The sequence below is a fragment of the Cibotium barometz genome, chromosome 20, assembly GCF_041138505.1.
Source record: "Cibotium barometz isolate CiBa-2024 chromosome 20, ASM4113850v1, whole genome shotgun sequence".
Taxonomy (NCBI): Eukaryota; Viridiplantae; Streptophyta; class Polypodiopsida; order Cyatheales; family Cibotiaceae; genus Cibotium; species Cibotium barometz.
Window position 1 is genome coordinate 9,889,527 of NC_141065.1, and position 26,036 is coordinate 9,915,562.

The 26,036-nt window shown below is 38.9% G+C and overlaps 2 pseudogenes; one reads left to right on the forward strand and one right to left on the reverse strand.

The window, feature by feature from the left end:
* Positions 1 to 7,204: 7,204 nt before the first annotated feature.
* LOC147627532 (uncharacterized) lies at positions 7,205 to 8,126 on the forward strand (annotated as a pseudogene).
* A 5,828-nt stretch (positions 8,127 to 13,954) lies between these two features.
* On the reverse strand, positions 13,955 to 15,262 carry LOC147627533 (uncharacterized; annotated as a pseudogene).
* Between the last annotated feature and the right edge of the window lie 10,774 nt (positions 15,263 to 26,036).

Sequence of the window (26,036 nt, forward strand, 5' to 3'; positions counted from 1 at the left end):
GGAGGCCGTCCGTCAAGAGGACCAAGCATCACAATCCAGCATGGAGCTGGTGGATGTTGTTCTGAGCATAAAAAGTCCAGGGAGGTATTGCTACATACACATTCGATGCAACGGTTTTGAGGAGTTTTGTCTATGGATGGGATTTTTTTATCCACATGAGTGCATTGGGTTTAATCCAAAAGGGTTGGGTAATTCATGTGAGTAGATGCAATCATGGTAAAATTTTCTTGGACTCTACAACGGAGTTGGTCCAGGAGTATTACAAGCGTTCAGCTTACATAGAAGGATGCTTCACGGGAGTTAGCATTTTGTTAGGAAGTGCTTGACAAGTGGAAAGTGCTTTATTAGGAGATGGTTAAGCAAAGGATGAGTTGGTGGTTGGGTTTGTATGTTTTGGTGCTGAGACAAGGAGTGGACAAAATATTGGCCTTAGAGGTGGATGTAAAGTAGTTTCACAATGCACATGATAACCATCTTGGATGAGCTTCCTTCGGTTCTTTCAACTCTTGAGAGGATGTTTTACATAGGTATAGTACAACTAAGAACAATTGTAGTTTTTGTGGGGAAAGAATGTGGCACACTTGTCGGTAGAAAAGGGCACCCAAGACAAATGGGTTAAACAGATCCTGAAAGAGGTGGACAATACTGTGTAAGGCCTAAACATTCTAGGAACAATGCTAGGTAGGTGGGAGTTAGCTGTTATGCAGTTGTCGCGCAGGCGTGGGACCTAGACATTCCAAGAACGATGCTAGGAAGGTTGTACAAGCCGACTGGCCCTACCCTTTAGGGATTATATTTCATCATCTCATATCCAAGGAGTTATGCCATCTAAAGCACATGATAAAAATCAAGTTAGAGAGCTTGAAAATAATTTGCCCGTTAGTGTTTTTGGCCCAGAGACAGGTGTTACATCACAAGCCTCAAGCAAGGTTAACATGAATAACCTAGTGTTAGGTCAACCAGGGGGATGGGATCATGGGGAAGGTTTATGATTTTTTAGAGGCTTCGGCTATTTATGGCACTTAGGCCTATATAAGTGAGTTTGAAGAGAGCTCCTCAGACTTGGACTCATGGCCCTCGTGAGACTACTTTGTGCTTACATTGGACAGTGGTATGGGATGCCTGGGATTTTCTCCCCCTTTAGCCAAGTCTCTAGATGCTTCTAACCTTGAGCTCGGGGGTAAACTTGATGGGCTCTATGGTTGGATGGTGAGCTAGATGCGAGTCTCTTTATGTTCCTTGGATTTGCAAACCACAGGTGGTTTGGAGTACATGGTCTTAACATTGGTATCAGAGAGAGACGTGTTGGTATGAAGCATGAGGAACTCTGGAAGGAGAAAGGATGGGTCTATGAGACCAAAGTGATACAATGCTATCCATGGTATGCCTCATTAGGGAAAAGAAAAACCAAAACAATTAGAAATAACTTAGCTCTCTGAAAGTAGAGGCCAATACAATGATGATCATGGGGAAGTACATGGGGTATAAGCACTACTACAAGATAATCATCATGGAGTACATAAGAATATGAAGCATGTGGGGCACATCATCCTCCAAGAGAGGATACACCTCCCTCAAGTTTGTCAAGCATGGGGTTACTGAGTATGGCTGAGAGGTCCCCTTCTATCTCACGGTATGTAGGAAGGTGGTGTAACGGAGATGGAGCGTGTGCTAATGGGAGGATTTTGGTTGGTGTTCTGTGGGCTAGGGACGGCGGGTACGTTGGTGCACGCAAGCCCGTTCCAAAGTGAGTCCTTGAGGATGAGGTAGAGCTAAGGTATCTTGTGGTAGACTGGAGGGGTCCACTATGCCAATATCCTCTCCTTGGTCCAAGAAGAACTGGTGATGGTCGACTAACAAGAAAGGGAGGGGTTGGTGGTTGTGGCTGACACTCTCTTACAAGTGTATCTCTGTGTCTAACGAAGCTCCCATAAGAAGAGTCCCAAGGATTACTAGTCTAGGAAATCCATGATCTTGCATATATGCCAAAACCCTCATGAAAGAGACAATGGCACCTCCTGTGCATCTCAGAGTACACTCAGTCGTGATAGGTATAGTGCTCCTCTGTCTCAACATCTATGTGGCATGATCTGCAAATCCTCTCCTCCCAAGGTCTCTGATGAGCTCTCCATCTCTGAATATATGCTTTGCCCACCCCGTCTCCACCCATAGGCGGTGGAAGAATGGCCAATCACAATCCACATGGCATGTGACATGTTAGTACAAAGGTGGCGTGGCTTTTGCTGCTGTGAATGAAGCCATTTTCTATGAGCTCCGTTTCAGGGGATCATCTTAGAATATCTTAAGGAATAATATTACTCAAAAATATTTTAAAAATATTCTACCTCCCTCTAGAATAAATTCTTTCTCTAGTTCAAAATAGGGTCAAAAAAATCTTTTTCCATTTTGAAAAGGGGGGATGAATACAAGAGGCTAATGGGGAGGTTTTTACATTTTTACATCATTAAAAGTTGGAGGGAGGAATCTTACATCCTACCCCACTTGAAAAACATGAGATGTCCTCATCGCGCATATCTTCTTCTTTTATTACTTCCAACGTTACTGCTTTGGAAGTAGATGGCTGGTTTGGGAACCTTTCTCTTTGACTTTCCCAATTTTGAGACTGAGGTTTTATATTACTTCGCATCGAAGTTGAGGGTTGGTTAGGGAATCTACCACTGGGGTTTCCCTGATTTTGACTTAAGGGACCTTGATTACTCTGGAAGGAAGGAGCTGGAATCTCGGTCCTTGACTTCCTTATCCTGAAAAACCTTGATCCAAAAGGAGTTGGGCATTCCATGCTATGTTGATGGTATCCTTGGCATTTAAAGCATCTATTTCCTTTCATTAATTCATGTCGCTGAGCTCTGGTCAAGGGTGGAACTCTTGAAGTTGAGTTCGAGGGGATTGCTCTTTCTCCCTCTTTGAACACTCCCACGCCATGGGACTGGTTGGAGTTAGAACCATGGTTTCTCTTTGGTGGAGGGGAGTCACAATTTCCTTCAGAATTTTGGTTTCTTTTGGAAGTAGAGGGTACAAACTTCTGCGGAGTTTGGACTACGAAGGCTTTGGCAAAATCTTTCGCCATCCATACTGCTTTGGCCATAGAAACTACCTTAGCATTCTTCACTAGGGTATCCAAGGGTTTGTTCATTCCTCGAATGAACATGGCCATCAATTGATTATCTAGTAGCGCTGGTGGCGAGTATTTGAGGAGTAGAGCAAATGCTTAGTGATATTCCTTTGTAGTTCGACTTCCCTGGGTTAGCTCCTAAAACTCATTCATCTTTGTTTCTGAGAAGCCTGGAGGATAAAATCTCTTTCTGAGGTAGGCCTTGAGATCATCCCACGTCTGGGTGTTCCGATCCAAGTGGTTTGACTCGCAGTGGTTCCTCCACGCTACTCTGGCGGTCTTTACGATCTTCAGCGTGACAAGGGCCATCTTACTTTTATCGTTGTAACTTGTGACATTGAAGTACTCCTCCATAGCTTCGATCCATTTCTCTACTATTTCTCCCAAGTGCTCCCCTTCACCTTTGAAAGGTCCACGCTAAGATCTATGAAGAGCTTTGCGAACATCTAGGTCGTGCTCTTCCTGGTCAACACGAGGATTGGCCTGCCTACCACGATGATCGCAAAACATAATTATGACAAAACGAGACATTCTTTAGGATTCCATACTCTTTTTGACTTAACAGCTCCTTATGCTTTAATCAGAAGAGTTCTAAATCAACAGTCTCTTGATTAATGATAATATTTTCACAAAAGAACCTATAAGCTTTAATCAGAAGAATTCTAAATCAACAATCTCTTGATTAACGATAATATTTTCACAAAAGAACCTATAAGCTTTACACAAAATCCAAAACTTTTTCTTATGGCTCTGATACCAACTGTGAGATCCCTGCCCTCCTACGGTCCATCGGAATGCTAGCAGTGGAATAGCAAATATGTAGGGTAGAGCATCTCACTCGGGGTCTCACCCACCCCCACGAATGTCTGGGCACCAAGAGACTAGTCTGGCGGCTCATCCTGAAACCGTACCCGAAAATGTTTTCTTGCCGGAAGAGGCGATTCCTCCAAGAATTTTTAACATCTTAAGGTCTATCTAACCAACGGTTTCTTGAATCATCTAAAACTTTATCGGTATACGACTCCTTCTGGGAATATCTCTTTCATACTTCTCATGAGTAAAAGATATATCGATGGTTTCCTCGCGCTCATGCCGACAACTTACCCCTCGAGTATAAAGACCATAAATTAAGAGTTTCCTTTTGAAATTCTCTAAGGTCCGACTTCTTACATCTATCTCAATCTAGCTTAACAATTTCAAGTCTTAATGTTGGAAAGTACCCGTTAATAACTGCTCGGGTCCACCCTGCCACCCGCTTTTCAATTTAAATTATAATCCAAAGTATTCAACAGGGTTTGTGTCCGGGTACTTAGAGATATGTCTTCCCTCCAAGCCCCATCGTCAACACAGAGTAAGGACCATCACATATGCATAGAAAACAGTCATACCTTAAAATTCAAAAAGTATTTATTCAAGTAATCTATCTACTGAACCTTTATCTTCTCTATTGCCTGATCATCAGTGAACCTTCAGTTCTTAGTTGATAATGAAATGTTTTCTTCGTTCTTGACTCTTATGTTACTTATCCCTTCAAGTAGCTCTCTTAACGATCCGCCAAGGGGAGCCATCCTTCAATCCTCATTTCTCTTTAGATACTCTCTTAAACGATCTGCTAGGGTGAGTCATCCCATATTCATGATTTCATACCAATTTTTACTCTTTGGGTACTCTCTTAACGATCCGCTAGGGGGCGTTACCTCTTATTCAATGATCACTGTTTTGGGATACTCTCTTGACGATCCGCCAGGGGGAGTTCCATTCCTCATATTGTTGTTTGTCATTTCCAACTCTCTTCGACCCTTTGTTATTTCAACATCACTTCCTCCACCTTCGAAACATAACCAAATGCCCACCAGCGATCTTGGTGTAAAACAGAATTCTAAGCAAACAAGCCAAGTATACGCTTATCTACCACCACGACATTTCTCTTCTGATAAGGTCATCGTTTTTGAGGTTATTCTCATCGATCCATTTCTTGCAATCATCTTTCCTTTCTATTCATCGAATAATTTTTTAAATTTGAACCTCATCATTTTTTGAGCTTGATCACAACCTTGGGATAGTTCCCACAATCATTTCCTTTGATTCCGACAACTTGATCCTTTTTCGAACTGATCTTGAGAATTGAATAACTTTCTTACGTTCCCATTCATTCTAAGGTCAATGTTCAGACTCGATAGTGGAACAAGACTCATACTTGGTTCACAAAATCAATGCTTTTTTTCCCATGGAAAGCGAGGCATAGTCTCATTGAATCCTTCTCCTAAAATAAGGACTTATTTGGGTCCTATAATACAGAAAGAAAATCTAAATATAATCCCACAACTTTCCTTTATCCAAAAAAATCTATTCTTCTCTCGATCCTTCAACGAGGATAATAACCATTAGGAGATATGTGGACTCAATTTTGGGCCTTGTAAAAGAAGTGCGAACTCAGCTTAGAGAGAAAATAAAAAAGGTTTAAAACATATCCAAATTTGCAATTCGGCTCATTTTTTACTATTATATTAGTAGGTTTAAATATATTAAAATATACATATTCTTTCAATGAGGTTTCATCATGAGGGCATTCTTTGTTGGATGCACGTAAAACTTGTGAGAACCAAGATTTCACATAATTTGAGGTAGTTGTGCATTTAAAAGATTCGAGGAAAGCTTTAATCATCATCTCGACCGTGGGGGGTTTTCCTACTGAAACTGAAAAAAAAGCGTCCTTACTAATCGAGTTAATTCTTGTTTCAAATTTTTAATATGTTTTATGATGACAGAAAATGCTAGCTTTGTAAATGAGAACATTAATCCAAATCTGGGGATTCCAATTAACCCACCTTCAACAACACATGTAGACACTCAAATTCTCAGTATAACAGTAGTAGAAATGGTGCATGTAAAAGAACATATGATACTTACAATTTTCATGTTGGCATACAATCTTAGTACCAGCCTTTGAAGAAACAAAATAATATAATGAGTAAAAAGAGCAAAGGAGGAATAATGGAGAGCATCATTTGGACTTGTGGGGACTGATGGCTTAATGTATCCCAAGGATCCATTTACAAATGCACCACCTCCATTTTGCAACATACAAACCTACTACATTTCACTGTGGTGATGGTAGACAAGGTTTGTTGGGTTATGCCCAACACTTGGAAACAAAAGTGATGGTTGCAGAACAAGAGAGGGATTTTCTACAAATAGAGAACACTGAAATAAAAAAACTAAATGGGTTGTATGCAGAGAAGCTTATGGCAAACAAAAAAACAATTCAAGACTTGGAGAAAAAGATTGATGCTTTAAGGAGAAAGGACACATCACTAGGGCCACGTAAAAGAAGAAGGCAACTTTGCAACATAGAGAAAATGAAAGTTGGAAGGGGAGGGATGAAGAAGCGAGTACAGGCTGTAAGGTAATGTTAACTCTTGTTTGATATATATTTCTCTTTTTATATTAGGTTCTTTGTTTGAAACTAGACATAAGTAATTAGATTTGATGTTATTCTATTTTTAGATCTTTACTTCATCCAGAGTCCAAGATACATTCCGAAGCTGGAGTGCATTATAGTCATTTGGTACCAAAAGGAATAGTGAAAGAGATGTTGTATCAAAAGAAGTTTCAAAAAATTAATGAGAAGCATGTGTCTTCTTTTATGAACAAGAACCAGCTCGATGCAACTCAGGTGCAAGCAATGCTGGATGAGACTGGCATCTCTCAGAAAGCATATAGTATATTGTTTAAGGCACTAGTAGCGAAATGTCAAAGTAAGAAGCATAAAGGTTCGTTACTTCCAAAACCAATGCAGGTAAAGTATGCACTCCAACATGTGAACTCAGAGGTGTTTGAGAATCTTGGTTCACTAGTACATATTGAAGCAACATTCATTGCTAGAGTCAGAGAGGTACTCTTTCACATGCACAACAATATTTTCTTTGATCTTGAAGCTTTGAAAAGGTACGGAGTTTAGTTCTTTGAGATTAGTCAAGAAGAATGTGAAGGAGTTCTAAAATTTGTTTGAAACTGGACGAGTGTGAGATTTTAAAGAACATAAAAATGGAGAGGGTTACTATCACTCTAATGAATAGGGCCTTAGACACATCAATTACAAAAGCTGATGCAAGAAATTTCAATGTTCAATCGGAGAATAACATATTGCCGCTTGGATCTTTTGAGGTATCTTCTTTATCACTGAATATGATTGTGTATTACGTTGAAATAATTTAAACACGAAACTTGTATTAAACATGAGCTTCTTCCTAATGACAGGTGGATAAAGAAGACTTTGAAATTTTGCATTGGGTGTTTCATCACTGATTAGTGAGCAAAGAAATGGAAGGGTCCTTCATGTGCCTGGGTTTGGTGACTATAAAGTGGAATGGCACATGGTAGGTGATTTAAAGACTCTAAAATGCATGTATAACATAAGCAAAGGTGCAAATGCAAAGAGTCCATGTCTATATTGTATATTAAGTTTCAAGACTTTAGATCGTGTACTATGGAACAAAGCTCCTGATAGGCATTTAAAAGATAAATATTTCAAAGCATTGCTTGATATTCCTCTATCCAGAGTGCACATATGCACATTGTATGCACTATGTAGAATTGTAGAGAAGCTGGTGTATTTGTACATATGCTTTGCATGGATGTTAAAGTCTAAAAAAGAATCTCTAAAAGCAATCAAAGCAAAGCAATAGAAAAAGTGCTATCAGACATTGGCTTGCATGGGGGGCATGTTAAAATTGAGGAGGACGACAAGCGGTCACAACGGGGCAGCAACGTACCAAGAAAACCATCAATAGGTGGTGTAAAAGCTAAAAGATTTTTGTGATACTGCCTCAAAGACTGTTGAGATAAAAACAAGCAAAAGATGTTTAATCGATGGAAAGATCTACATAATACAGTCAAGGACATTGGAAATGAAGGTTCAATCCAAAATCAGAAGGCAGATGTGTGGATTTCACTTGACAAGATCTTTGCATTCATGGAGAAAAAGAGCTGAGCAATGGTGAGATAAAATTATTTGAAAACATATTAGAGACTTGGAGGAAGGCATTCATTGGCAGGATGGAGTGATCAATATGTAACTCATTACATGGTAAGAACTTTAAAAACTGATACAATCTCAATACTATGAGACCAACTAATACATACATCTGATTTTTTTCTATTGTCATTGATTGCAGCATATACTATAAAATCATACACCATATTTCACAAAGTCATATGGTTCATGGTCAATATGGTCAACTCAAGGCATGGAGAAGTCACATTACATGATGAGAACATGTTACTTTTAAGCACACTAGACATGGTGGAGGCAAGAATCGAGTCAATAGTCTTTTAGAGTTACATCAATGGACTTATAGGAAATTGATTCACAAATCAAAACAAAATGACACATTCAAGTCCTCATAGTTGACACGTGCAATACAATTGATTAATAAAGAAAAGCGACAATGCGGTTGGAATCAGCCAACTACGAGAGAGCGCCATCAGTTATGGCATCGCTCAAGAGTCAGGGTTGGGAGAAGGTGGTCTAGATGAGGTGGGCTTGATCTTCTTCAGTGGTCTTCTTTCTTCGTCTTCCTTTTCCTCTTCTTCCTCTTTATCTATTTTTGGCCATTGTTGGAGGCAACAGTTCGGAGATCTATTTTTGGCCATTGTTGGAGGCAACAGTTCTGAGACTGGCTTTTTCTTGTCCTTATTAGATATCTTTTTTCATATGGATGCAATCTATCTGGGTCTGTCATTCTCGCTATAATAGCATGCGCTATATATGACAGGTAGTGGAAACCATACCCCTGGTCAAACACCCGCAGTGCAAACTGTTTCTTGACAAGCACCACCTTCTTAGCATTTAAAGGCACTTCATGTCCACCACAAAACAACCTGGATAGTACTTTGAATGCGAATAAAGGAAATTTTGCATTGTCTTTTGAGAAGTCCTTGTGAAATATAATGATCTGCTTATTAAAATTGTAATCATCATGACTCATGCCACTACTTGTTGTCAATTTTAAGCATATGTCGTAAATTGCACGTACCTTTTGATGATTCAAATGTCTTATATATTGAGCGAGAGCAACATCCTTTTGATGATCTATTGACTTATATATTGAGCGAGAGCAACATCCTTTTGATGATCTATTGACTTTGAAGTGGAAGCTCCAGATGATCTTGAGCCTCCTGTTCTCTTCAGGAAATCATCATAAACAAAAACCTGATACCAATGTTATATGTTTAATTCACATAATCAACAAAGTCCATGTAAATCAAATTCTTATAGTTTGAAAAATCTTCGGCTCTATTACCTGTTGATTTTCATCACCCGCAAGCATGGATCTTGTCCACAAAGGGATCGTGGACTTACTATGTGTTCATGCACGCTTGGTGTCAAAAATTTGCCCATATTTGCCAAACCAAGACGATTAGCAATTGCTGCAGCCTCCTCCTCAGAAGGCAATTGGGATTCATATGTGTCCTAGCTTCATCAAACATCTTCTTTAATATCTCCTTGTTGCCAGGCAGGTACTCGGAGTCCTGGACTACAGAATCAACTAGTACATAATTATCAACTCCTTCCTCTATCCAGCCCATGTCTGCTTCACTAAAATTTGCTAAGGCAATCAAGCAATAGTCTTCACGAATATTGAAATGTTGCATAATGTCTATTAATAATACATAATCATCTTGGGTTGCCATAATAAAGTTGGGCAAGGAAGGTAGTGACAACTCCCCATGTTCATTCTCATCGAAGGTGCTACATCGAAGGGGATAAGGGATGCATTAGCCTCAAAGGTTTCCGTTTCGGCCTCTGCCCTCTTCTCTGCTGGGTATATAGCCACCTCTTCATCAACCCCATCATCCTCGATTGGCACTTGAGTGCTTTTCAAAGTAACTATCTGCGCTCTGAGTCCCCAGTAAGCAGATGCAGAAAACAAAGAAAACCATACTAAATTGGAGAGCAGGCGATACTTCTTTGAGTGTATTGGGCATTTCTCCTCTACTCTATCTGGGAATCTTTTCAAGAGAACGGCTAAGCCTCCTCTTCATGACTTTGTTTGTTGCAAAATCAAATGGATGAACATATTGTTCACCATCGGACATAACGACATTGGAAGAAACAGTGTCTTCATACTCCTACTCACGGTCATTGAAAACAATCCCTACAAGAATTAATGACGTTCTCACAAGAACATAAACAGCTTTTCTGCACAAGGCTCTTCTGCCTCGTCATCCGATTTGTAGACAATGTCCAACTCTTTTGCGAAGACATGCCTAAAAAAACATTTATGTCAATTAGAACATGCACACTTATTATACTACATGGGGTCAATACCTGGCGATAAGGAGATTTGGATATATACATGCAAGCCCCCTGTCGCTTCGTACTAGCATAAAAAAAGAGGGGTCAATACCAAGCGGTAGAGGGCTTATGCAAAATTCACGACCCGCTTGGTAGTACTGACCCCTAAATTTAAAGAGACTTAAAGGAGTCAATAAGTTTTATTGTTTTGTTTAAGATGAAGTCTTTATATATATTAAATAAAAAACATACAAGCGGCATATTTTGCATTTTAGTTATATTTTGTAAGCTGAAATAGTTTATCTTCCAGGCCTGAAAATTTAAGGCCTGCCCTAAGCTTCAACTTGAAGGCCTATAAACTTACTTGGCATTCATGTTTACACATTTGCAACCCACTACTACTCTAGAAAATTTGATTTCAATTGAAATCTTAGGGAGGGAGAGAAGGAGGGAGGGAGGGAGAGATGGGCATACTTGCAAAAAATATTGAAAGCTTTGGCGATGGCGTTGGTGATGCAGAGGGATGGCGATGGTGATGGCGATGCAGAGGGACGGCAACATAGGTAACTCAACACAAATGGGTGTCTCAACTTATCATAAAGGCGGTTAGCTTTGAGGATTTCCTATAAGACTTAAACCTAGAAGGATTTTAGCATATGCAAAGAAACTTTATGAAATAGTGTAAATTTCTAAAAATGTATACCCCAAATCGCTTGCTTTGTTGGTTTGAGAGGAGTCTAATGGGAATTTGGGTACGTTTTTAAAAAATATCCTCCTCGAACACTGCTTCCAAGGGAGATTTGGGACTTAAAAAACTAGTACCACATGAGGAGTTTTGGGACGTTATCGACCCATACCACATGAGGAGTTTTGGGACGTTATCGACCCATACCACTCGTGCGAACATTTAAAAGGTCGGCCGCATTAACGACGCATGAATAAGGTATATACTATGTGCTCACTTAATCGACTTTCTTGCATGTGTTCATTTTTTTCACCTGAGTCTCCCACCTGAGTCTCCGACAAAATAGCAAGAGCCAAACGCAATCATTGCTACATCCATCGTCCCTCTGAGTCTCGACTGCATTAGCCTCCTCAACGCCCCCCAAACTAAGCTAAATGCCATCGGCCTCTACATTCATTACAGGTATTTCAGAGTTCTTTCAAACCCTCTATTAATGTTTTGCTGTCTGTTTTGTGAATGTTGATAATAGTGTCTGTACAAAGTGTTCAGGGTTTCATGGGGGTCCTTCTCATCCCATATAGCTTAATACTGACCCCCTTGGCTCACGTTTCCCACGGGTCTAGTACCAAGCAATATTGGTACCTCTGGACTCCTCGGCTCCTGTTCGCTTCATATCGCTTGGTACCGACCGCTGTGAGTCATGGGGTCAGTACCAAGAGAAACAAAGCCCTCCGAGATCCTGTCTCCTTTATATCGCTTTTGGTGCTGCCGACCCCACTGTGAGTCAGGGGGTTAGTACCAAGCGAAACAAAAGACTCCAGGATCCTGTCTCCTTTATATTGCTTAGTATCCACCCCACTGTGAGTCACGGGGTCAGTACACCAAGCGAAACAAAGGACTTCGGGATCCTGTCTCCTTTATATCGCTTGGTACCAACCCCACTGTGAGTCACGGGGTCAGTACACCAAGCGAAACAAAGGACTCTGAGATCCTGTCTCCTTTATATCGCTTGGTAACAACCCCACTGTGAGTCATGGGGTCAGTACCAAGCAAAACAAAGGACTCTAGGATCTTGTCTCCTTTATATCGCTTGGTATGTGAAACAAAGGACTCCGAGATCTTGTCTCCTTTAATTTGGTAGGTACTAACCCCACTGCGAGTCACGGGGTTAGTACTAAGCAAAAAAAAGGCCTCTAGAATCCTATCTCCTTTATATTTCTTGGTACCGACCCCACTGTGAGTCACAGGGTCAGTACCAAGTGAAACAAAGGCCTCCGAGATCCTGTCTCCTTTATATCGCTTGTTGGTACCGACCCCACTGTGAGTCAGGGGTTTAGTACCAAGCAAAACAAAGGACTCCGGGATCATGTCTTCTTTATATCGCTTGGTACCATCCCCACTGAGTCACAGGGTCAGTACCAAGCGAAATAAAGAACTCCGAGATCCTGTCTCCTTTATATCGCTTGGTACCAATCCCACTGTGAGTCATGAGATTAGTACCAGCGAAATAAAGAACTTCGGGATCCTGTCTCCTTTATATCGCTTGGTATCAATCCCACTGTGAGTCATGAGGTTAGTACGAGCGAAACAAATGACTCCAGAATCCTGTCTCCTTTATATCGCTTGGTACCGATCCCACTGAGTCATGGGATCAGTACCAAGCCAAACAAAGTCCTCGGAGATCCTGTCTCCTTTATATCGCTTGGTACGGATCCCACTATGAGTCATGGGGTCATGGAGTCAGTACCAAGCGATACAATGTACTCTGGAATCTTATTTCTTTTATATCGCTTGGTATTGACTTTTTTAAATGCGTTTCTCATAACGCTTTGTTTATTTGTTTAGATGGCTCGTACCAAGACAATTGCTTAGAGGCTTGAAAGACCTATCGAGTCACTGTAGGTGTAAGGTAGAACAAGGAGGTTCAAGCTCATAGGGCAGTTTTGCAGGAGCTTCGTTGCATTAAGTGACACATGTAGCTTACGATATCCACGCTCCCTTTCTAGAGGATTGTGAGGGAAATTTGTGAGTAATGGAGTATCGGCATGCGGAGGCAGTCATCTGCATTATTGTGTCTTTAAGAGATCACTGAGGACTGGATCATCGAGGTTTTTGAAGATGCTTACTTTCTTGCCGCTCATGCCCACCACCACAGGAGGCTGACAATAATGCCAAGGGATTTCAATACCCTTCGTCGATTGTGGTACAGATACGACCAAATGCTTGTTCCTGTTTTTGTAAGCGATCCTCGAATGCGGCGTATCCTTACAGTCCCCCCCCTCAATCCTCATACAAGGCCATCTGAGATCTCCCGTGCTCCTCACGATAGGGACACCCGTTCTCAGAGTAGGTTGACACTTGAACACTTCAGTGATGATGTCCCTCAAGCAGAACCGAAGGCACAACCACAACCGGAGGCTACTGCAGCACACCCACAACCCTTCGCTGACGTTGAAATTGTTGCAGAAGAAGAAGAAGATGCAGATAGGATAGAGAGGGAATTAAGTCTGATTGAAGCAGACAATATCAGAGAATTGAGAGTTTTGGAGGCTGCTGCGCGCCGGATAGCGGCTTTTTCACTTTGGGGCCAAAGATTTGTCAGGCGTTTGTATGCATACGATTTAAATGTTTTGAGGAATGATGCATTCGAAATCATAACATTGTCAATATTTTACTATATGGTATGTATAGTATATACAATGCATGATGTATATAGTATGATGCATTTGTAACATTAACATTAATTTTGTAAGAGACATGACATTGTTTTGTAAGAAACAAATCTTTCATATATACAATTACTTTTGGAGTTACAATGTCTCAATACTGTCATCATTCAACGATTAATCAAGTGAATAGTATGAGAGACAGATTCTTTGCAGAAAGTTGTTTTCTCTTTTCGCCTTGGCACTTTTAAAAAAGGAGTTTTGTTAGTGTTATATTACATAATGTTATGCACATCATACTAAATGGTAAATGTAAATATAAATGGTTTATCTTTTTAGTATCCATTATAAATGTATAGTCTTTTGGTAATTGTTCAATCTCCTCGTATGTAAGGTCTTTTCTAATTTGAGAAAGAGATGTTTTAGATAGTGTGCTCAGCATTGTAAGCGATTGTCCTTTCAAATATATCTCCATTACTAGAGGCATATTCTCGGGATCTGATTCCAAATCTTGATCTAATAGAACAAGGTTGCCATTAACATAATGATATCTGGTGTAGTGAAAAGTTACAATGAAGTTTTGAGATCCAATAATGTACTTGCAAACTATTGATTTCTTCTCCAAAACAGAAATGATGCCTTCTGTCTTTCTCCTATCCCAACCATTGTCCAAAAAGTCTAGTGCCTTACTTGACTTGCAAATAAACATTGTTGAAGTATTTCTTATTTCTTCATCAAAGAAGAAGTCAACAAACACTTCGATAGGCATAAAAATAGTAAGCTGGACATTCTTTGCCTTAAGAGACTTCTTTATGTCGTGATACAGCCTGACCCTATAACTTTCACTAGTTTGTGAAGTTGGTAATGGCCAATCTTTGCTTCTAAATAACGGGGAGTCAAACGACCCCATCCAGAAGACATGTTTGGTTCTAAGTACTGTATATCATAGAAAAATATGCCGTGGTCTGCAAGATCTCTATGAGTTCTTCCTTTGTAAATTTGTTCTCCTACATATGCATGGAAAGCGTCAAAAATCCCACTTATACTCTCCATTGGTTGCCAGTCTATTCTATTGGATGGATAAATATCTGCATAAAATCAAATGATTAGACATTTTGAAAACAACAATTAGACACTTTGAAAACAATAAGGAGACATGATTGAATGGATAAAAAACTGCATAATAACAACAATTAAACACTTTTAAAACAAAATAAGCTTTGACTAAGATACTACTCACAGTTGGGACGATATCGACCACGAGGAAATTTTTTCACCCTCAATTCTACATGCTGGAAAACATGTTGTATTAGTACCTCTGTCACATGCTTTCTCGATTCACATACCTTGAACTCTTTAACTTGTCCCTTGAATGGCTCCACAAATTCATTAGCATTTCTCCTCTTCCTCTTTCTTCTCTGTAAAAGTACCCAGCTCCCGATTGTAATTGTAAATGGTATCCATGTTCCATCGTCCATATTATAACTATTGAATACAATAATAGCTGAAATGCTAGTACGAGGCTTTCTACAGGTTGCCATTTTATGTAGCAAAAGACACACGGAAGAAGAATATGAGAGCTTAATTTGGAGAAAACTTAGAAAAAGAAAGAACGACTATGTTGGAGACAAAGAAGATCAGAGCTAGTTTTGGGGGAAAACTTAGAGATTCTCTGTCATTAACTACCATTCTCTATCATTAACTACCACTATCTTTTAGCACATACGTGCAAAGATTCGGTAGTATTATTTTATTATTATATTTTTTAAGTTGAGTAAATGTTATTTTAAGATGCATTTTGAGCATAATTTTACTCTATTTACTTGAATTCTTGCTTTAAATGCTGAATTTCTCCGTTAACGGAAGCCTCCTCCTTGGTTGAGTGCCACTCTCTCTCTAGAACTAAAAGGCCCAAAATTGAGTCCACATTTCTCCTAATGAGATGGCCATATTCCCACTACGATTCTCGGCCATTCTGAGGATGACCACCTTGTTGTTTCATCGATGCTTGATCCTTTCTTCAAGACCAACATTTATAGGATGGTTCTCTATATGACTTTATTTATAGTCATAGACGTTGGGCAAATTCACTTCTGATTAGGGATCTTTCCCATTAAGGAAGCCTTTTTGCTCGAGGATCTAACCTTCGAGTTTGATTATATTCACTAGGATCATTTCTTTCCCCTTTTCTTCAAACCAAGGGAAGGTTCTCATGTGTCACAGGTCTTCACCTTGTGACTAAGTGGTCTTTATTCATTATTTCTACTTGTCTCTTGACTCACGGCCATTGAACTAGGTTGTCGACCATCTTATTTCAAAGATAATTACATCTAGGAAAATTTGGCCATAACTTGGTTGCTTTTCAAGCCATTTCTCAATTTTTAACCTAATATTTAGGAAGCTTCAAAAATGAATAATTAATATCCATCCTAAGAGTTTCTTTCATTTCTTTTTCCAAAGAAATGAATAAATATCAAAATTAAACATAACATAACATATCATGAGACTTTCTCTTTTATAATCTAAATTATTTATGCATATACTTGCATAAAAGTAAGCATAAATATGATAAAACTTCCTCTTTAACATCTATAAATATGCATGCATAAACATAAACATGAAAATGTAACTAAAGATCATTCGTTTTGCATCTAATGACTCGTGCATACACATATCATAAATATGTATATGGAAATGTAAGTAAACATCCACTTTTAGCATCTATATGATTCATGTATACATACCATGAATGTAAACATGCAAATGTGACCATTCATCATTTTTTAACATCTATATGATTCATGCATACACATACATGAATGTAAACATACAAATGTGACCAAACATCCACTTTTAGCATCTAATTACCTATGCATAAGCACGCATAGATATAAACATAAAAATATACTTATGAGTCCACTTTTGGACATAACAATATATACCTCTATTCATCGTTAAGAAGCTAACTTAAATGATTTGATTCTACCATGAGTCTACATGGATATCCTCATTCATGGGTTAGACACTATCTTCATGGCTATTCTAAGTTTGGAAGAGGGGATAGCTTAGTTTTAAAGCTCATCCACATAAAGCCCATGTTCATAATCTAGCCATCATTAAAAACCCTAAACCAAGTATCAAGCAAGAGGGTTAACATCTTCATCATTAATCATCTACTTATTTAGAAAGAATGGTTTAAAGAGAACCATGAGAGTAGCATGCTTCCAAAGCATGTGGAAGAGAAGAGAAGAAGGAGGGTCATCCTTCATGCATACATAATCATAAAGAAATAGTATCTTTACTTTAAACATGAGTATAAATGATAAATCATGACCATCAACATGACAGCCAACTCCACATGGTTTAGGAGGATAACCATGGAGTAGAGGACTTCCAAGTCATATGGAAGAGAAAAGAAGAATCCCTAATGCTTAAAGAAGAGATTTAACATCTACTTAATTCATAAAACAAGATTTAGAGAAGAGAATCATGCATCTCCATGCTTCCAAAGCATGTGGAGGAGAAGAAGATAGTATAAATATCATTGTTTAGGCTTACCCTTGGTATGAGCTTGATTCTTTATCTTGCAAGGAGGTGTGTAGCCCTCAAGGAAGAGGCTTGGCCACCAAGAGAAGAGGGTAATCTTCACGACAAAGGTAGCCTTCAAGAAAGGAAGCTTGCTTCAAGGGAAGAGAATAGCCTTCAAGAGAGGGTTCACCACCATGAAGAGAAGAGGATAGACCACCATGGAGAGGATTAGGATTCAAGAGGAGAGACCCATGGCCACCATGGAGAGGATTAGGGTAAGATAGAATGGTTTAGTGAAGCACCAAAGCTTCAAAATGGAGAGGCAAGGAAGAGGGATGAAGGAAATACACTAAAATAAACATTACACTAAAGTGAAAACACACTAAGATGCAAATACAAAGGAATGGGGTTCTATTTATAGGTGAGGGAGGCCACCAAGCAAGCCCAACCAGGATCTAGAGGCTTCCAGCTTCAGTTTGAGCCAATTTGGACAAGATTTGGCTTGGTTATGCCCACTTTTTGATCTAGTTTGGAAGAGGAGAGATGAAATATGCCATGCTTTTAGAGTATTTTTGAATTAAAAAATGGGGTTTTGATAGGACTTCTAGGCGCCTTCTTGAAGCTTGTTTCTCACTCACGTGAGGTGTCAAAAGGCCTCCAAAAAGTCTCCTTTACATATCAGAAACTCATGATTATGAAATCTCCACCTCATGTGAGTCTTTCTTTACTATTTTCTTGTGGATAATTTCAAATTTTTTCATTTTTCTTTTAATCCTATTTTCTAACCTTATTGGATAAGGATATCCCATTTTTAAATTAAAAAATATTTGCAAGGCTTAGAACTTTGAACTAAGGGTCCTCTTGGCTCACCCACACCACCGTCCAAAACTAATGTAACTTAGAAAATTCAGATTAGAATTCCATTTCACGGGATCATATTAGAATATCTTAAGGAATAATATTACTCAAAAATATTCTACCTCCCTCTAGAATAAATTCTCTCTCTAGTCCAAAACAGGGTTAAACAAGATCTTTTTCTATTTTGAAAAGGGGGGATGATTACAAGAGGCTGAAGGGGAGGTTCTTATATCTTTACATCATCAAAAGTTGGAGGGAGGAATCTTACATCCTACCCCACTTGAAAAACGCGAGATGTCCTCATCTCGCAACAGATGGAGGATAATATCTTACATCTCTTCTTCTTCTATTACTTCCAGTGTTATTGCTTTGGAAGTAGATGGCTGGTTAAGGTCTATCTAACTAACGGTTTTTCGAATCATCTAAAATTGCATCTGTATACGACTCTTTCTGGGAATATCTCTTTCATACTTCTCATGAGAGTAAAAGATATATCAATGGCTTCCTCGCACTCATGCCGACAGCTTACCCCTCGAGTATAAAGACCATAAATTAAGAGTTTTCTTTTGAAATTCTCTAAGGTCCAACTTATTACATCTATCTTTATCTAGCTTAACAATTTCCAGTCTTAATGTTGGAAAGCACCCGTTTAACTGCTTGGGTCTACCCTGCCACCTGCTTTCCAGTTTAAATTATAATCCAAAGTATTCAATAGGGTTTGTGTCCTGGAGGTCTTCCCTCCGAGCCCCATCGTCGACACAAAGTAAGGACCATCACAGGTATAGAAAATAGGCATACCTTAAAATTCAAACAATATTTATTCAAATAATCTATCCAGACATAACTGAACCTTTATCTTCTCTATTGCCTGATGGTCAGTGAACCTTCAGTCCTGAGTTGATAATGAAATCTTTTCTGTGTTGACTCTTATGTTACTTATCCCTTCAAGTAGCTCTCTTAACGATCCACCAGGGGGAGCTATCCTTCAATCCTCATTTCTCTTTGGATACTCTCTTAATGATCCGCCAAGGTGAGTCATCCCATATTCTTGATTTCATACCAATTTTTACTCTTCGGGTACTCTCTTAACGATCCGCTAGGGGGAGTTACCTCTTATTCAATGATCACTATATTGGATACTCTCTTAACGATCCGCCACCACAGGGAGAGTTCCATTCCTCATATTGTTGTTTCTCATTTCCAACTCTCTTCGGCTCTTTGTTATTTCAACATCACTTCCTCCACCTTTGAAACATAACCAAATGTCCATCGACGATCTTGGTGTAAAACAAAATTCTAAGCATACAAGTCAAGCATACACTTATCTAACCACACGACATTTCTCTTCTGATAAGGTCAGTCCTTTTTGAGGTTATTCATCGGTCCATTTCTTGCAATCATCTTTCCTTTCTATCTGTCAAATAATTTCTTAAATTTGAACCTCATCGTTTTTTGAGCTTGATCACAACCTTGGGATAGCTCCCACAATCATTTCCTTTGATTCCGACAACTTAATCCTTTTCAAACTGATCTTGAGAATTGAATAACTTTCTTACATTCCGATTCATTCTAAGGTCAACTGTGGAACAAGACTCCCACTTGGTTCACAGAATCAATGCTTTTTTTTCCATCAAAAGCGAGGCACAGCCATTGAATCCGTCCCCTAAAACAAGGAATTATTCGGGTCCTATAATACAGAAAGAAAATCTAAATATAATCCCACAACTTTCCTTTAACCAAAAAAATATATATATATTCCTCTCTCGATCCTTTAGCGAGAGGATAACAACATGGCCACTATCCCACTACGATTCTCAGCCATTCTGAGGATGACCATCTCATTGTTTCATTGATCCTTGATCCTTTCTTCAAGATGAACGTTTATAGGATGGTTCTCTTTATGACTTCATTTATAGTCATAGATGTTGGGCGAATTCACTTCTTATTAGGGATCTTTCCCATCAAGGAAGCCTTTTCACTAGAGGATCTAACCTTTGAGTTTGGTTATATTCACTAGGATCATTTCTTTCCTCTTTTCTTCAAAACAAGGGAAGGTTCTCATGCGTCTTCACCTTGCGACTAAGTGGTCTTTATCCATCATTTCTACTCGTCGCTTAACTCATGGCCATTGAACTAGGTCGTCGACGATCTTATTTCAAAGATAATTACATCTAGGAAAATTTGGCCATAACTTGGCTGCTTTTTGAACGATTTCTCAATTTTAACCTAATATTTAAGAAGCTTGAAAAATGAATAATTAATATCCATCCTAAGAGTTTCTTTCATTTCCTTTTTCAAAGAAATGAATAAATATCAACTAAACATAACATAAAATATCATGAGAATTTATCTTTTAATATCTAAATTATTTATGCATATACTTGCATAAAAGTAAGCATAAAATATAATAAAACTTCCTCTTTTAACATCTATAAATATGCATGCATAAACATAAACATGAAAATGTAACTAAAGATCATTCTTTTTGCATCTAATGACTCGTGCATACACATACCATAAATATGTATCCAATGGAAATACAAGTAAATATCCACTTTTAGCATCTATATGATTCATGTATACATACCATGAATGTAAACATGCAAATGTGACCATTCATCCTCTTTTAACATCTATCATGCATACACATACATGAATGTAAACATACAAATGTGACCAAACATCCTCTTTTAGCATCTAATTACTTATGCATAAGCGTGCATAGATATAAACATAAAAATATACTCATGAGTCCACTTTTGGACATAAAAATATACACCTCTATTCATAGTTAAGAAGCTAACTTAAATGATTTGATTCTACCCATGAGTCTATATGGATATCCTCATGCATGGGTTAGACACTATCTTCATGGTTGTTCTAAGTTTAGAAGAGGGGGTAGCTTAGTTAAAGCTTATCCACATAAAGCCCATGTTCATAATATAGACATCATTATAAACCCTAAACCAAGTATTAAGCAAGAGGGTTAACATCTTCATCATTAATCATCTACTTATTTAGAAAGCATGGTTTAAAGAGATAACCATGAGAGTAGCATGCTTCCAAAGCATGTGGAAGAGAAGAGAAGAAGGAGGGTCATCCTTCATGCATACATAATCAAAAAGAATTATTATCTTTACTTTAAACATGATTATAAATCATAAATCATGACCATCAACATGTTTAAAGTAAAGATAATCAAAAAGAAAGACTATCTTTACTTTAAACATGATTATAAATCATAATCATGACCATCAACATGAAAGCTAACTCCACATGGTTTAGGAGGATAACCATGGAGTAGAGGACTTCCAAGTCATATGAAAGAGAAAAGAAGAATCCCTAATGCTTAAAGAAGAGATTTAACATCTACTTAGTTCATAAAACAAGATTTAGAGAAGACAATCATCCATCTCCATGCTTCCAAAGCATGTGGAGAAGAAGAAGATAATAGTATAAACATCATTGTTTAGGCTTACCCTTGGTATGAGCTTGATTCTTTATCTTGCAAGGAGGTATCTAGCCCTCAAGGAAGAGGCTTGGCCACCAAGAGAAGAGGGTAATCTTCAACAAGAGAAAGGTAGCCTTCAAGAAAGGAAGCTTGCCTTCAAGGGAAGAGAATAGCCTTGAAGAGAGGGTTCACCACATGAAGAGAAGAGGATAGAGTTCACCATGAAGAGAAGAGGATAGACCACCATGGAGACGATTAGGATTCAAGAGGAGAGACCCATGGCCACCATGGAGAGGATTAGGGAAAGATAGAATGGTTTAGTGAAGCACCAAAGCTTCAAAATGGAGAGGCAAGGAAGAGGGATGAAGGAAATACACTAAAATAAACATTACACTAAAGTGAAAACACACTAAGATGCAAATACACTAAGATATAAATACAAAGGAATGGGGTTCTATTTATAGGTGAGGGAGGCCACCAACCAAGCCCAACTAGGATCTGGAGGCTTCCAACTTCAGTTTGAGCCAATTTGGACAAGATTTGGCTTAGTTATGCCCACTTTTTGATCTAGTTTGGAAAAGGAGAGATGAAATATCACATGCTTTTAGAGTATTTTTGAATTAAAAAATGGGGGTGTGATGGGACTTCTAGTCGCCTTCTTGAAGCTTGCTTCCCACTCCCGTGAGGTGTTAAAAGGCCTCCAAAAATTCTCCTTTGCATATCAGAAACTCATGATTATGAAATCTCCACCTCATGTGAGCCTTTCTTTACTATTTTCTTGTGGATAATTGCAAAATTTTTCATTTTTCTTTAAATCCTATTTTCCAACCTTATTGGATAAGGATATCCATTTTTAAATTAAAAACTATTTGCAAGGCTTAGAACTTTGAACTAGGGGTCCTCTTGGCGGCTCACACCCACCGTCCAAAACTAATGCAACTTAGAAAATTCAGATCAAAATTCCGTTTCAATGGATCATCTTAGAATATCTTAAGGAATAATATTACTCAAAAATATTTCAAAAACATTCTACCTCCCTCTAGAATAAATTCTCTCTCTAGTCCAAAACAGGGTCAAACAAGATCTTTTTCTATTATGAAAAGGAGGCATGATTACAAGAGGCTGAAGGGGAGGTTCTTACATCTTTACATCATCAAAAGTTGGAGGGAGGAATCTTACATCCTACCCCACTTGAAAAACGCGGGATGTCCTCATCTCAGATGTGGAGGATAATCTCTTACATCTCTTCTTCTTCTATTACTTCCAGCGTTACTGCTTTGGAAGTAGATGGCTGGTTTGAGAAACTTTCTTTTTGACTTCCCCAATTCTGAAACTGAGGTTTTGCATTATTTTTTATGGAAGTTGAGGGTTGGTTAGGGAATCTACCTCTTCGGTTTCCATGATTTTGACAAAAGGGACCTTGATCTGGAAGGAAAGAGCTGGAATCTTGGTCCTTTACTTCCTTGTCCTAAAACGTTGATCCAAAAGGAGTTGGGCATTCCATGCTACCATGACCGTATCCTTGGCAGTTAAAGCATCTATTTCTTTTTTTTAATTCATCTCACTGAGAGCTCTGGTCAAGGGTGGAACTTCTGAAGTTGAGTTCCACGGGATTGCTACCATGGGACTGGTTGGAGTTAGATCCATGGTTTCTTTGTGGTGGAGGGGAGTCAGAATCTCCTTCAAAATTTTGGTTTCTTTTGGAAGTAGAGGGTACAAACTTCTGCTCGCAGAGTTTGGACTACAAAGGCGTTGGCAAAATCTTTCGCCATCCATACTGCTTTGGCCATAGAAACTGGCTTAGCATTCTTCACTAGGGTATCCAAGGGTTTGTTCATTCCTCGAATGAACCCGGCCATTAATTGATCTTCATCTAGCGGTGGTGAGTATTTGAGGAGGAGAGCGAATGCCTGGTGATATTCCTCCGTAGTTCAGCTCCCTTGGGTTAGCTTAAGAAACTTATTCATCTTTGTTTCCGAGAAGCCTGGAGGACAAAATCTCTTTCTGAGGTAGGCCTTGAGATCATCCCACTTATGGGTGTTCCGATCCAAGCGGTTTGACTCACAGTGGTTACTCCACGCTACACTGTCTGTCTCTATGATCTTCAGCGCCTAGCAAGAGCCATCTTACTTTTATCGTTGTAACCTATGACATTGAAGTACTCCTCCATAGGTTTGATCCATTTCTCTATTGTTTCTCCCAAGTGCTCCCCTTCACCATTGAAAGGTCGAGGCTAAGATCTATGAAGAGCTTTGCGAACATCTGGGTTGAGCTCTTCCTCGTCAACACGAGGATTGGCCTGCCTACAATCACCGCACGCGAAACATAATTCTGACAAAATGAGACATTCTTTGGGATTCCATACTCTTTTTGACTTAACAGCTCCTTATGCTTTAATCAGAAGAATTCTAAATCAATAGTCTCTTGATTAACGATAATATTTTCACAAAAGAACCTATAAGCTTTACATAAAATCCAAAACTTTTTCTTATGGCTCTAATACCAACTGTGAGATCCCTGCCCTCTACGGTCCATCAAAATGCTAGCAGCGGAAGAGCAACTATGTAGGGCAGAGCATCTCACTCGGGGCCTCGCCCATGAATGTCCGGGTAAGCGACTAGTCTGGCGGCTCATCCTAAAACCGTACCCAAAAAAACTTTTCTCGCCGGAAGACATAGGCGATTCCTCCACGAATTTTTAACAACATCTTAAGGTCTATCTAACCAACAGTTTCCCGAATCATCTAAAACTTTATCGGCATATGACTCCTTTCTGGGAATATCTCTTTCATACTTCACGAGTAAAAGATATATCGGTGGCTTCCTCGCGCTCATGCCGACAGCTTACTCCTCAAGTATAAAGACCAGAAATTAAGAGTTTTCTTTTGAAATTCTCTAATGTCCGACTTATTACATCTATCTTTATCTAGCTTAATAATTTCCAGTCTTAATGTTGGAAAGCACCTGTATAATTGCTCGGGTCCACCCTGCTACCTGCTTTCCAATTTAAATTATAATCCAAAGTATTCAATAGGGTTTGTGTCCGAGTACTTAGAGAGAGATCTTCCCTCCGAGCCCCATCGTCGACACAGAGTAAGGACCATCACATGCATAGAAAATAGTCATACCTTAAAATTCAAACAATATTTATTCAAATAATCTATCCAGACATAATTGAACCTTTATCTTCTCTATTGCTTGATCATCAGTGAACCTTCATTTTTAAGTTGATAATGAAGACTTTTCTTCATTCTTGACTCTTATGTTACTTATACCTTCAAGTAGCTCTCTTAACGATCCGCTAGGGGGCACTATCCTTCAATCCTCATTTCTCTTTGGATACTCTCTTAACGATCCACCAGGGTGAGCCATTCCATATTCCTGATTTTGATACCATATTTTACTCTTCAGGTACTCTCTTAACGATCCGCCAGGGGGAGTTACCTCTTATTCAATGATCATTGTTTTGGATACTCTCTTAACGATCCGCTAGGGGGAGTTACCTCTTATTCAATGATCACTTTTTTGGATACTCTCTTGATGATCCGCCAGGGGGAGTTCCATTCCTCATATTGTTGTTTCTCATTTCCAACTCTCTTCAGCCCTTTGTTATTTCAACATCACTTCCTCCAACTTTGAAACATAACCAAATGCCCACCGGCGATCTTGGTGTAAAACAGAATTCTAAGCAAACAAGTCAAGTATATGCTTATCTAACCACGATGTTTCTCTCTGATAAGGTCAGTCCTTTTTGAGGTTATTCATCGATCCATTTCTTGCAATCATCTTTTCTTTCTATTCGTTGAATAATTTCTTAAATTTGAATCTCATCGTTCTGAGCTTGATCACAACCTTGGGATAGTTCCCACAATCATTTCCTTTGATTCCGACAACTTAATCCTTTCCAAACTGATCTTGAGAATTGAATAACTTTCTTACGTTCCCATTCATTCTAAGGTCAACCATCAGTCTCGACAGTGGAACAAGACTCGCACTTGGTTCACAGAATCAACGCTTTTTTTCCCATCGAAAGCGAGGCATAGCCGTTGAATCCTTCCCCTAAAACGAGGACTTATTCAGGTCCTATAATATAGAAAGAAAATCTAAATATAATCCCACAACTTTCCTTTATCCAAAAAATCTATTCTTCTCTCGATCCTTTAGCGAGGATAACAACACGGCCATTATCCCACTACGATTCTCGGCCATTCTCAGCATGACCACCTCGTCGTTTCATTGATCCTTGATCCTTTCTTCAAGACCAATGTTTATAGGTGTTAAGGCATTCAACACATGTTTTAATGTAAGCTTATTGGATCTAGAGCTATCTGATCAAAAGCTGATTAGAGTTTGACTATCTAAACCTAGAGCTGTCCGAAGTAGGAAAGTGTTGGATTAGGAGATGATTGGAGTTAC